This window comes from Dreissena polymorpha, chromosome 7 (assembly GCF_020536995.1).
Source record: "Dreissena polymorpha isolate Duluth1 chromosome 7, UMN_Dpol_1.0, whole genome shotgun sequence".
Lineage (NCBI taxonomy): Eukaryota > Metazoa > Mollusca > Bivalvia > Myida > Dreissenidae > Dreissena > Dreissena polymorpha.
In genome coordinates, this window is record NC_068361.1 from 98,766,168 (window position 1) to 98,780,135 (window position 13,968).

General features: G+C 34.7%; 1 protein-coding gene across 1 annotated transcript in view; it reads right to left on the reverse strand.

The window, feature by feature from the left end:
• LOC127839947 (ZZ-type zinc finger-containing protein 3-like) overlaps positions 1–13,968 on the reverse strand; it is a 432,333-nt gene that overhangs the window by 260,338 nt on the left and 158,027 nt on the right. The gene's annotated exons all lie outside the window — the stretch shown is intronic.

The following is a 13,968-nucleotide window of genomic DNA, read 5'->3' on the forward strand; positions in this document are numbered from 1 at the left end:
GGCATCGTATGGTACACCTCTACCAAGTAGTTAAAAAGTAACCCCGTGGTTCAAATTTGCGCCATCATGGGCATGTTTTAAACATCTCCATATCAATGATAAAAACGTCTTAGCAGAAATCATCATAGTTAGTAATAATAATAATAATCAATAAATCAAATAAATAAATAAATTACTACATATTTTAACACATCCAGCAAGATTGCTTTGCCATGAAATAACACGAGACTAAATTTCAAATAAAATAAGCTGTTTTATTTCATCATTAATGGATATGTCTAGTCAATACAAATAAATGACAAATAAACTTGAACGTGTTGTAGTGAATTTTTATGTTTTAAAATAATGTAAACCAAATACGAACAAGTGAAGATCTCCATACATTTTGTCTCCACAAAGGTCCTTGTTGGATTTTTGCAGATAATCTTTTCTTGAATTTTATTTTAAAAAGTCATCTTAAAAAAAGGTATTGTTAATTTTTCAACGTGCCACATTCAATCAAACACGCATACTATAAACCCTTTTTAGCATTTCTAAACCTGTAGCAAAACGAATAATGCACAGAGTCACAGAGATTGTGTGTTGTGTGAGATCAAACCCGAAAATCACTCAGCAATTGTCTTTAGATTCGTCTGAAAAATACAACAAAGACAAAAAAACACTATGCACCGTCTTCTCAAGTGAAGCATATTTATGTACCGCAATTCTCAAGTGATAAATTTCTAAAATATCCACTTTAAGTTTATACTTAAAAGTGCAATCTAAAACATTGATATACTATTTTAAATCTTCCCCACTGTGCTGGAACACTTAAAGACGAAAAAAGTTTAATGTCTTTTATTAACCAGAATTCTGTTCTAGGGGTTTCATGGATTTAAATTAGCTAAGATGTAATCAGACCTATAAGAGACCTAAATCTCTTTAACAAGAGATGAAATATTGCTATAACAACTGCATATTGCCAACAGTGTCTGTCAAAGTGTTCATAAAACAGGTTCTCTTCATTAAAGGTCAGCTAGTAGCGCAGGTTCTAGCACAGCAGGTTCAGCTGGTAGGCATGTAGTTTGGGTCCAGATAGTTGTATCCTGTAGATGAGCCTCCAGGTAAGAAGCCCATGTAGTCCGTGTCCCTGAACCCAGAGTCGGCACCTTCTAAAGACCTTTTGGGCTTCAACCTGTGACTGGAGTTGTGCATAGACGACTCATAACCACTGGAAACAGCGCAGTGGGAAAATATATTTTCACCAATCATACTCAACATTTATCAGCTTACATCACAACACTGAAGTGTACATAATGTTTTAACTGAAACATATGTTATCAAACCTGTTTCCAAATACTATGAACATTGCATATTTTTTATCAAGGGACTTAATTGAAAGACATGGATTTGATGAAAAAAGAATCAAGACTATTGCCAAGCAATAAAAGTCCCCTACCGGTAAAACTCCACCAGTTTCAGCAATACTTCTTGTCTATTTGTTGCCATAGCAACCAGAATTCTTGACGTAAGAACAAAATGAAATCACATGCACAATCTCCATATTGCCATCTGTCCATGTTTCAAGTTTCATGAAAAATATGAAGAACTTTTAAAGTTATGTCAGAATCCAGAAAAGTGTGACAGACTGACAGACACACAGAGCGCTAAACCATAAGTCTCCTTCGGTTTTACCTATAATGGACTAACAATATATTCAACCTATTTTGTTTATTTTTATGCAGAGTGGATTTAAAGTACTAACACGTTCAAGTGGTAACTATTTTGATGGAGGTTATATTTTATTTTATGAGCCTTTTCTACAAAAACTGGGCTTAATACATGTGCATAAAGTGTAATCCCAGTTGAGCTTTCCTTTTAAAGAAAGTCGCTTCTATTTGAAAATCCAGTTAATACGATTCAGGTTGATTTCTAGGACGACACTTCCTGCACATGCAATACTCGGAGCTTTTCCAGAACAAAACTCAATATATCGGCCCTACCTGTCAACACACTCATCACAGAAGTCCACTGCTAGGTCTGATGGGCAATCCATGCAGTGCCAGCGAGTACCGACTATGGGCTCTCACTTGCATTTGTCGCACTGAAACAGACTTCATCTTAACACTTCCCACTTAGAAGTAAAATGACAATGGCAATCTGAAAACAGCATAAAACCAGATCAGCATGCAAATTACTCGCAGTCTGTACAGTTTTAATGCTGTTTGCTGCTCATCAGTATCTAAGGATTGAACATAAAGCCTTTAGAAACTTGAATCTTATCAGAAAGTACTTAATTATAATTTAATTTTCTAAAGAACTGCAAACCCATCAACATGTGTAGCCGAAGGGAAAATGGTAAGGTAAATTAGCTATACCATTATTCCTTTGTGAACGTATATAAGGGCAAAAATTAACATGAATTCTATTAAAATAAACAGCTTGCTTAAATTAAATCCCATATTCTTCTCGCAGAAACAATTTCAGTGATACATGTACACTGTTTCTTCATTAGGCTGCTATTCCATTGTTTAAAATAAATGTCAAAATAAAAACAAATGTATTTATCACCCATGTCATGCAAAAATGTGTTTTACGACATATGTGTCATTCATATCTCTAGACCAGTCTACCCAGTACCTTGAATCTGACATGTAGTGGAATGTTCCCTATGACCTTGGATCCGACATGTTTCTAATAAACTTGAATTTGATATGTTCTGACAATTCTCTATTACCTTGAATCTGACATATGCCTTATTATATTGAATCTGACAAGTTCTGTCATTTGTGCTATTAACTTGAATCCAACACATAGCGTCACATTATTAATTACCTTGAATCCAACATATTCTGCCATGTTCTTTATTACCTTGAATCTGACATGTTCCGTCATATTCTCAGCACTCTGCCTGATCTTCCTGTTTCTCAGCTGTTTCAGCCTCAGCAGCTCCTGGTACTCATCTGTTCCTCTCAACTCCAGCGGAAACCCTTTCTCATCCTGGGGGCACACACATTTACAAGCTTTTACTCATGCATGCTTAGCCATTACATGAAATAAACGATACATCAAATGAACCTGAGAACATTCTTCTTTAACCAATAACAAAAAGGCTATAATGATATTGTGACTTGCAACGAAGCCATAATGTTGAGATCCTAAAAGCTAATAACAAGAAGGTCGCATTTATAAGGCACTCAAAACTAATAACAAGAACACTATTATGATAAGGCACTTAAAACTAATATCAAGAACACAAGATAAGGCACTAAAACCTAATAACAAGAACACCGTAATGATAAGGCACTAACAACTAATAACAAGAACAGCATTATGATAAGGCACTTAAAACTAATAACAAGAAGGCCATAATGATAAGGCACTCAAAACTAATAACAAGAACACCGTAATGATAAGGCACTCAAAACTAATAACAAGAACAGCATTATGATAAGGCACTCAAAACTAATAACAAGAAGGCCATAATGATAGGACACTCCATCCTCAACATTATTGTTCTCCTAGTTTTGAACCAGTGATTTACTGTGCTTACATACACAGCATGTCTTGAGAGATCATAAAGATCAACCGACAGAATGAGACCCAGCAACTGACAAATGGGACAAATGGGACAAAGTGATTCCAAAATAGCCCCAACCTACCATAAGCTACCCTACCGTCTGGAAGTTGGACAATAATTAAAGGAATAGGAATAACAGCCTCAAATGACCTTTAGAAATAAAAATATATATCTGTGCCATGTTGATTGTATGGTTTCCCAAGTTTTCTACTCTTTCCCCCCACCAAACCCTTTAGGATGTTTGAATGAATGTTATATGTTTCATGTGCGCTTCACTGACACAAATTAAATGTAACATTCAATCAACCAATATAAAAATGTTGACCATGTTTTCCTTTGATTAAATAAGTACTAACAAGGTTAAATAATAAGTACACACAAGAGTTCCACGGTCGGAGACATATGCCCCCTTAACAAGGCTTTGAACTAGTGACCCCAATTTCAATAGGGGTCATTTACTATCCAAGGCCAATGCACATGTGAAGTGTCAAGCCAATCGGTCAATCGTTGACGATTTAGTGATAAGAAATAATTTTGCCACATAATGTGACAGTGACCTTGACCTTTGACCTAGTAACCCCAATTTCAATAGGGGTCATCCACTGTCCAAGGTCAATGCACATGGGAATTATTATGCCAATCGGTCAATTTGCTGACGAGTTATTGATCGGAAACGATTTTCACACTTATTGTGACAGTGGCCTGGACCTTTGACCAAGTGACCCCAATTTCATTAGGGCCATCTACTGTCCAAGGCCAATGCATATGTGAAGTATCAAGCCAATCGGTAAATTTGTTGATGAGTTATTGATTGGTAACGATCTGCACACTTCGACCTAGTGACCCCAATTTCAATAGGGATCATCTACTGTCCAAGGCCAATGCACATGTGAAGTAACAAGACAATCGGTTAGTTCGTTGACGTGTTGTTGATTGGAAACGAACTGGTCTACAGACAGACAGAACGATCGACAGACATCCAGCAAAACAATATATCCCCTCTTCTTCGAATGGATGGGGGAGGGAACAGTAAAACCTTGAAAGTTTTAAACCAATCACTAATGTTTTCTGCTCCATAAGAAATAATGAAAAGGGTATTATCCGGCCTCAAATTGACCTAAAAAAGAACACTACACTCACAGAGAAGTCCTCATCTGCATTGGCATCCCAGTTCTCAGTGCCCGATGTGACACTGCCCTCGTAGCTCTGGGAGTTCTCTTCGTCGTTGTCGGTCATGAACACTGGTGGAGTGACCGAGGCAAGGAAGGTGGAGTTGTAGTACATCCTGTTGTAGCGGTGGTGACGATGGCTAACAACCTGCACATACACGGCAATGGGAAATATTGGAAAAACAGGTGGTATTGTCAATGGAGAATATTGTAAATTCTGATGGTTGTGTTGAATGAAAATTGTGTTAATTCAGGTAGTTTTGTAAATGCCATTGTATCTTAAGGTGAAATGGTCTGCACAATATATTGAAAACTCAGGTCTTCAATGGGAACAATGGTCAATTCCAGCGATGTAGTCAGATTAAAACGTTGTAAAACTAATTCTCTTTATTAATTAATGAATGCTTTTCACATTAATTGCTATTTATTTTCTCTGGGAAAACTATAAGGTTTGGAGCTCCTTAAAATCAGTGTAAACCTCACATGCTTTGCATTAACGCTCGATTGGTCTTGTCGTTTCGGGTACTACTTACATGTACCCGGGTACTCTAAAGCGGGTATGCACGATTTTTATATGTGTTAAATTGTAATATATTAAAAAAAATATACTACAATAACACAAAATAGCCAAGAAAAATTATTCAATGAAGACGAATTTCATAAATTGCAGCAAAGACAAATTAGCACCCCGAGCCGATTGTGACGAAGATATTTCGTACATATTTTCCTACAATAACCGAGGCATTCGTCTGTTTATTAGGATCGGAGTTAGTGTTCGTTTGACGTATGAATAGATATCGTTGCAGGAAATTAAAATGATCCGTAAAAGTAAATTTAGATTCACATCGTACATGCATGATATACATGCTGGCGAATTGGACTGTACAGACATTTTCGATTTCAGAATTAAATATCTGGCTTATTTCGCATTTTTCGATACACGTTCTTCTTAACTTTTATTTTAGTTTATATAGAAATATATGTATAATAAGTTTTGTACACATTTAATATTAATCCATACATATTTGACAAACTCGTGAATAACCGCTTTAAGTATACTTAAATGTATCACGGGTACGGTAAACATACTAAAACGTATCCGGGAATTTGAACGCTAAATCGGTCGTTGTCGGCTATTTTTTTTATAATTATGTTCACATTTATTTCAATTTTCCGTTAAATGGCCTCTGTATTATCGGAACTCATACTCAAACATTAACAATATCGAAAACAGGGCTTAATGCGTGGGCCTAAAGGTTGTTCCCAGATTAGCCTGAACTGGATATTCGTTTAGAAAACATTTGACTACAACCAAAACATTCCAATAAAGCAGAAAGTGTCGTCCATGATTAGACTAATAAGACTGCACAGGCTAATCCATGACAACACCTGAGGAACATGCATTAAGAGAGGTTTTCCCATAACGTGACTCATAGGAGGGACTGTCAACCTTCTTCTGGAGGATCATGTTGCTTAGCATCCTGCCAGGAAAGGGAAGCCCTGCCTTGGCAAGCTTTATGAAGTTCTTCTGCACTCGACTCTGAACCTGAACACCGGCAAAACCACTCTTTCTTCTTGCATAATTTTGTATTTATTAAATATAATGATGCATACACTTGTCAAACATTTTTAATTTTGTTAATGGAGCACTTGTTTTAATCAATTATACACATTTCCGTGTCGTAATTGATACAAATTTCAGTTGTGTTTTAAAGATTTTTTTAAGTCTCTTAAATTTAAAGCATGGGGAATACGTAATAATAAACAACTAGTCAATGTCCTGAGTACAATCAGTGTATCGTTTCTTGAGAATGGGCATGTGAACACTAGTCTTGTTAGAATCAAGCTCACAATCACATTAGACCACGACATATACAATTTTGTAAAATATTTTGTTAAATAAAGTTAACCCATACAAAATCAGGGTTCCTTTAAGCAATAGCCAAATTTCCAATGGTTGATGTGGTTTGGTAAATAGATTTAACGAGATGCAACAAGCTCGTTTTTAGTTTATGTGTGACTATATATTCCATGTGAATTTCCCGCGACAATATCCGAACATTTACGAGCGAATGCGAGATTTGCTTCGGACAGCGTCATAGTTCTCATTTATCATCGAAACAATACATCTTCTCAACCATATATACACCGGTCGAATTGTGAAAAGAATAACAAATTACAGAGAACATAACGCACAATTTCACGTTAATTAAAATAGTAAACTAAAAATCTATTCCTCGGTCGTAAAATATGGACACCATGGGATTCCATATTTTTAATGTGGTTTATCGAACTTGACGTCCTTTTTAAGGGCATAAACATATCTGGAAAGCTTGGTGAAGATTGGGTGAAATCTGTGAGAGTTATGACAATTTAAACGGCGAATAAAACATTGTTGTATGAACAAAGGGCAACAACTCTGAAGTGCATTGCGCACTTTAGCTGTTTATCGACTCTGGCCCCCATGTCATGCCAACAAACATTTAAAAACAGTTTGGAGAAGATTCAATAAAACCTAAACGAGTATGAATTAGCAAAAAGCAAATTTCACATTGTTTGTAATAACTTTGAACAGCATAACGCTTATATATTTTGTTTGTGTAAACAAAGCTGAATAACTCTAAAGACCCTGAATAAACTCGAATTGGCTGATTATCGAGCGTGGCAACATTTCGAGAAAGTTTCGTCAAGATTCATTTTATAATTTTATATAAGTTTAGTTTCACTAAATTTTCAAGAAAACACTTTTTATGTGTGTATTTATTTGTTATCCTAAAGCTTTTGTTGATTGTTTTCCCCAGTAATTTTCAATAATTGGTCAGTGTAGAATATAATCATTTATGCTGTCACATGCCTTTAAGCGAAGCTCATCCGATAAATTCCTCCGACTTGCCAGATAACCATTCTCCATCCATGTCGCCAACCTATTATTCTCTATATACTATACTACTTGGTCTGGCGTTTAAACATAACAGTGACCTTTCTTTGGCGTAACTGCCCCATAAATAATGCTAACAGCCTCAATAACTTGCCAATTAGTAAAAAACGGTTGATCTTTAAGTATGGTAATCAAAGTAGCACCTTTATGACTGACAAACCGACTTTTTGATATAACGTGATGTTTAAATGCAAAGGCCACTTTGAGACCCGAAAGCTAATTATAAGGTCACGTCAACGTATAAACCATTACGAAAAGAATTAATGATATGGTTCTTGATAAAAAATCCGTATTTTTATTATGCTTTTGTGCAAATTTGTTTTGAAATCAATGAATGTATGGTAACGTTATACGATACCAAATCCCTAAAAAAGCCTTCAAATATGACATTGACCTTGAATGGATTATATCGTTCAAGCACACGAACCACTTTTAATGTATGATGACATTAAGTGCCATTTTTTTGAAAACCTACAAGGCAAACTGTAAAGATTCTTAACTGAAAACGACTTTTGATTGGTAAGGCTTGCTAATTTATGTTTATTTCTTTATATTAACATCACATGCATGTTTCTTCAAGCCATCACTGTTAATGAATGATGAGGTAAAACACACCCCGTCATAAGAAGTGCATATTTGATACTTGTAGTTGATTACAAAACCGTGTGCACATAAAAAGGTCAATATGTGTATAGTGCATGAATATCAGAACTGACTTGGTAGGGGACCCAAGTATGACATAAATACAGTAAGAATTTGATTTGATTTTGTTTTTAAATTTCAGTGTTTGGCACTTTGAGTGTGAAAAATTTCTAAAATTTGAATGACTATCCAAATTCTTCAGATAACATTTATACAAATTGTCATACCTTTAGAGGAAGGGTTGGTCAGTCAAAATATGTTAAAAAGGAATAATGGCGAGTACGTGTTTAGATTAATGTTGTGTAAAACTGTGCAAATGGCTCATTCAAACTACCTCATTTGTTAAATCATTATTGATGTACAAATCATCATTACTTCCCTAAAGTTAATACTTCAAATTTAATCTCAATGAATACTTGTTTACCACATTGCTGTCAGTATCAGGGAAGCATATTACATTTACCATTGTGTAAGTTGCAAACCAATATGTAACTCAATTCCTTGTCATTGTCAATGTCTGATAGAAGTAAAAGATAAATCAAGACTGTCTAGCTTTGTTTTGATAGTGGTTCAAAATAAGACTTGTATGCTCAAAAAATGCGAGTTAAATTTAAGAAATGTTATTATGTTTTTTCAAAGGTCGCACAATTTTGCGATTGCAATGTGTCAATGGCTTTTTGACCAGTTTTATTCGTCCTTTTAAATGCACATCCGCTATATCATGATATATTATTTCACCATGTTAACAATAACTCAAATAGTCCGTGGATGAATCAATATTTCATCTGATCATATTTCCTTTACTTATTCCGGTGTGTTATAGACATAGAGAATACTAGGTTAGCGTTGAATACAGAGAAGTGTATGTTGCGAGGCTTAGAACGCCGGAAGCGCGAGCCTTGGCGAGGCTTAGAACGCCGGAAGCGCGAGCCTTGGCGAGCGCTTTCGGTGTTCGAGCCGAGCAACATAAACTTCTCTGTATTCAACGCTAATCCTAGTATTCTATTTATCCCATTTGATTTTTTCAACGTGACATTTAACATAAATAGATCTAATAACCTTAACAATAATTTTAATTCAGTCATAAAAGCGCTTAAAATCTAACAAATGTAAGCATGCGTAGTGATATACATGTATTTGTTTCTGGTACGCAAAATAGTCTTTAAAAAATTCACACACAAACTGTAAAACAAGTAAAAATATCATCATATGCCTCGATTCAATTTTACGCATTATGCGAATTTTAACACATTACGACCTCGAAAAGAAGATTTTACTTTACTATAATTCATTTAATTTTCGAAAGAAAATAATCAAAATCCAATATGGCGGCGATTGCTCCTGACAAAATGCTGTCGATGTCAACATACATGTACACCATCGACGACCTAATTCTGGCTACCATAACTTTAAATGTCGTTTTTTATGATTTTTGACTGGCGCGACTTTGTACAGGTCTGTCAATACTATATAAACTGTAAGCTGAAGTTTCTTTAGCTATCGACGACCTTGACCATTTTGACGAGTAAACAGACAATTGCAGCGACGGACACTTTATTTGACTTAATATACAGGGCAATACGTTTTCCGACTTCGGACGACGAATTTAAGGACGCGCAGAACGTGTTTTTTATTATATAATGTTATGGGTATGCCGTGTGTGATCCGATGCATCAATGGCGCCCATGTTAAAATCATTTCCCCGAGAACAGGGAACGACAAAAGTACAAACAAAAATCAAAACACGTAAGAACTAGTATCTTACCTTTAATTATCCTTTAAAATCCATCTAATAATCCATTTAACTCAATAATTGACGATTTTGCATCTAGGGTCTTTAATAATTATTTTAGCATAGTTAAATAAAGACCCTTATGCTATTCTATCACTTTATTCAAATGAGTTTATGAACTCAATAAACTGTTTTCTTCGTCACACGCTACGTCATGTACGCTACATTACTGCTGTTCAAATGAACCGGAGCAGTTTATCTAATAATAGCCGTTGGTAAACTCGGTTGCATTTGCAGATTTCTGCATACAAACATAATTATGTTTAAACTTGCACAATGTTTTATTTATCTATGGTAAATGCCCTTTTTGTACGAGAAAATAATTTAATATATAAATATACAAAGAATGGAAAACATTCCAGTACACAACAGATAAATGAGTAGAAAATACCCGTGTACAAAATGGGACGTTCCCAATTCCAGTGTGGTGCTATTTTTACCATCTTATACTTTACACAGCTCTATGCCTAACGTGAATTAAATAGGAAAGCAAACATAGCAGATTATTCATGAATTGTGCGATATGTGTATGGCTTGTTGTACATTCTTAATTTTTAAGTTAAATGTCAAAAGTATATGCATTGGTTATAAACAATGCACATTACACGAAATAAGGAAAATGTGATCAATTGACAATTCAGATATGTCGACATACAGTACATGTAGAAAACATGTGAAATAAGTCGCGTTTATAATAAATCGTCAAAAAAATGGGGAAAATGACGCAATAAGTATGTCATTTTATGACGCCATCAATCAGCTGATTCATTATACGGATGGCGAAAAAATATGTCATGACTAGATTTAAAGGTTGAAGGTCGTATAATTTTAAAGCTTAAGTTTTGTCGACTTTGTTTCTTATGAAAAATCATTCAGTGGTAAAGTAAATATAAATAAAAAATAACAAAACAAAAATCGTGTAATTTTATATGTTATTTCAACATTTCTTTTGGTGAATATGTCATACATATATTTTTCTGCAAAATATGCACATTTTCTTCCAATGGGTGACCTTAAAATTCGATCAATGAACCAAACAATATCGACCTAATTTAAGCGCATATCGCATTACGTCATTTGAAAAGTAGTCCGTGCACGCGACAGGTATATTCCACAGTGTTGAATACAAGCAAGTATATTCCACAACGTGTTATACCGTCAATGTCGCGGTGAAAATGGGATAAATCGTGTTTCCCTTACATAAATTATATGGACACCGTCCAAGAGTGCAAATACAGATACTATTGTAACAATGAAATCGCAAAGTCTGCAGTAAGGTATTCACATTGTTACACAATAACTGTTCTTTTAATGTTATATTTATTTTGTAACACTTATAGCAACGCATTTACATATTTGTGTCAGTTTTATTGACAGCGTTATAGGGTCGCGAAAATATATTCCCTTAACTTGAAGATTTCTAGATAACCCTTCCAAAACAAGATCTGTATTTCTTGAAATATTGAATGGCTATCCATTATTCATGTTAAAATTAATTATGCTTGAGGAAATATATTGTTAAATTGTACAGAAACCGAATCCAGACAACGATTCTGCGTTTTGTAATTCTCTACTTAAGCCTCGGTTTGGGATAAAAAGAAAGGATTTCGGCGTCAAAAGGATGTTCTTTTTTGGTTACTGCATTGGCTTTTCGAATTTAATTTAAAAAAAAATACAACACAATAAAAAAATAAGTTGATAGTCCAAAAAATTGTCTCATGTATCAACATGTATCGTTGCTTAATCTGCTTATCAGTGTTTGGCTGATTTATGGCCAGTACAACTGTCTTCAAATCTGATATCTCTTGGATATCTATCAGGAATTTCACTGATCCATCAATCTCTACCCTGGGATGTGGTTTTGAGCTTTTGTCGATGTTGCTCTTTTGATGCTTGCATACTCAACCTAACAGCATTTAGGTTAAGAGCGATGGGAAGAAGCTGTGGTATAGTTGTAGGCAGTGCTGACCCAATTCTTCATATCATCAGCAAATGTGCGAATTATCGAAATAGTATTGTATATTGCACATTAGTGATTTTTTATTCTTCGCACTTGTTAATTAATATTACATTGAACATATGTCTAGCAATAACTATACTAAGTATAGACAACGACCAGAAAGTATGAACAAATGTTGTGCCTTCAGCGCTTTGATTATCATACAGGAGGTAACAAGGAAGATTTCTATACGATCAAGTGACTTAATTCAAATATTGTAAATCTGCATATGTATAGAAGGAAGTTATCGAAATCGCATAAACTGAACAGGACAAACCTGTATTATACTTATTTTAACGGTATTATTTGGGACTTAAGCAAAAATTAATGTCATTTTGTCTAAACAAGAAATGCTTACTTTGTTTATAGTTGGATATTTATTGGAAGTGAGCACCGCTGCAGGTAACTGTATCATCATCCGACTCCTCCGACACATCATCATCATCATCATCATCATCATCATCATCATCATCATCATCATCATCATCATCATCATCATCATCATCATCATCATTATCATTATAATTATTATAAACATCATCATTATAATCATCATCATAATCATCATCTTCTTTTTTCACATTTTAAGAGTGCCAAACAAAATAAAATGAAATTTTGCAATAATTGATTGCAGTGATCTCTTAAAGTGAATAATCTCAGATCGTTTTCTTTTATTATCAATATTTGTTTCATGAAACATGTGTTGCTGGTTGCCGCGAATTATGGGCAAACAATATCGCTGTTCATTGAACTAGCGACGGTTGACTTACGTAAAAAAGCATGGCAGCTTAATTGTCCAACATTATACCGTTTGTTTGTATAGGTCCATGTTTTATGGAAGGGAGCGGCATAATTTTCATATGATGATCACTTGCAAAAAGATTAGAGATTGCGGCCGCCGCCATTGTTTCCCTTTTGCCGACACAATGCAATAATCAGCAAAATGATGGGATAATGCTCTTGCAACATTACAATTAAAGCGTAAAGTTGCAAACAGTTTTTATATGACTGTTTAGCAGTGTGATAGCAGATATGCCGAAATTCAGATGTAAGTGTCTAGTAACTACACGGATGCAAACGGATGTATGTATACACGTCACGAATTAATGAGCTACCAACGAAATTATTCGTGAACCGTGTAAAGCGCATGCGCAGAACAACGGATGTTGGCGTGTCCTTGTTATCGGAAATGTTTTGAAAAACTTCAAATGGGGTTAACAGAGTAAATTTAATAAGTGAATTTCAAAATTTCTGTTCCTAGTCTGTTTTTGCCATCTGTTAGTTTATGTATTTATACTGTAACAGGAAGTTTGTTATTGAACGTCATCAAAAGAGGTTCGATTTATATTGTCATGCAAGTTATAAGGAACTATTTTATCTAATTGTGTAACAACCTAAATTTATGTAAGATTTGTTATAGAATTTACTTTTGCCTTTAAATTTTATAAAGTGTATTTGTAATACGTCTGGGGACTATTGTAATCAGATAAGGGACCCTATGTCGTAGGTTTGGAAGTCAAAACTGTGGTTGTTGTTTCATTGTCATCCTTAATTGTGTACCAGATTGAGGCAAATAATGCACCGATACATGTTGATACATGTGTTCTTAAGCACCAACATTGACATTACACAGTAGCTAATATTTGGATTAACACCTTTTGCATCATAGTCGGGTTCGGGCATCATTTTTTATTTTCGTTCGATTTAATTCGATGTTGCTTCGGAAGCTGCTCGCGTATAGCGTTAAATCTATGTTACCAGACCACATCTAGCATTTTGGCTATTGCTATAAGGAACATTGTTTTGTGAGGTGTTAACTTTATTTGTTGAAATATTATAAGAAATATTCATTGATTTTGAGTGTTTATG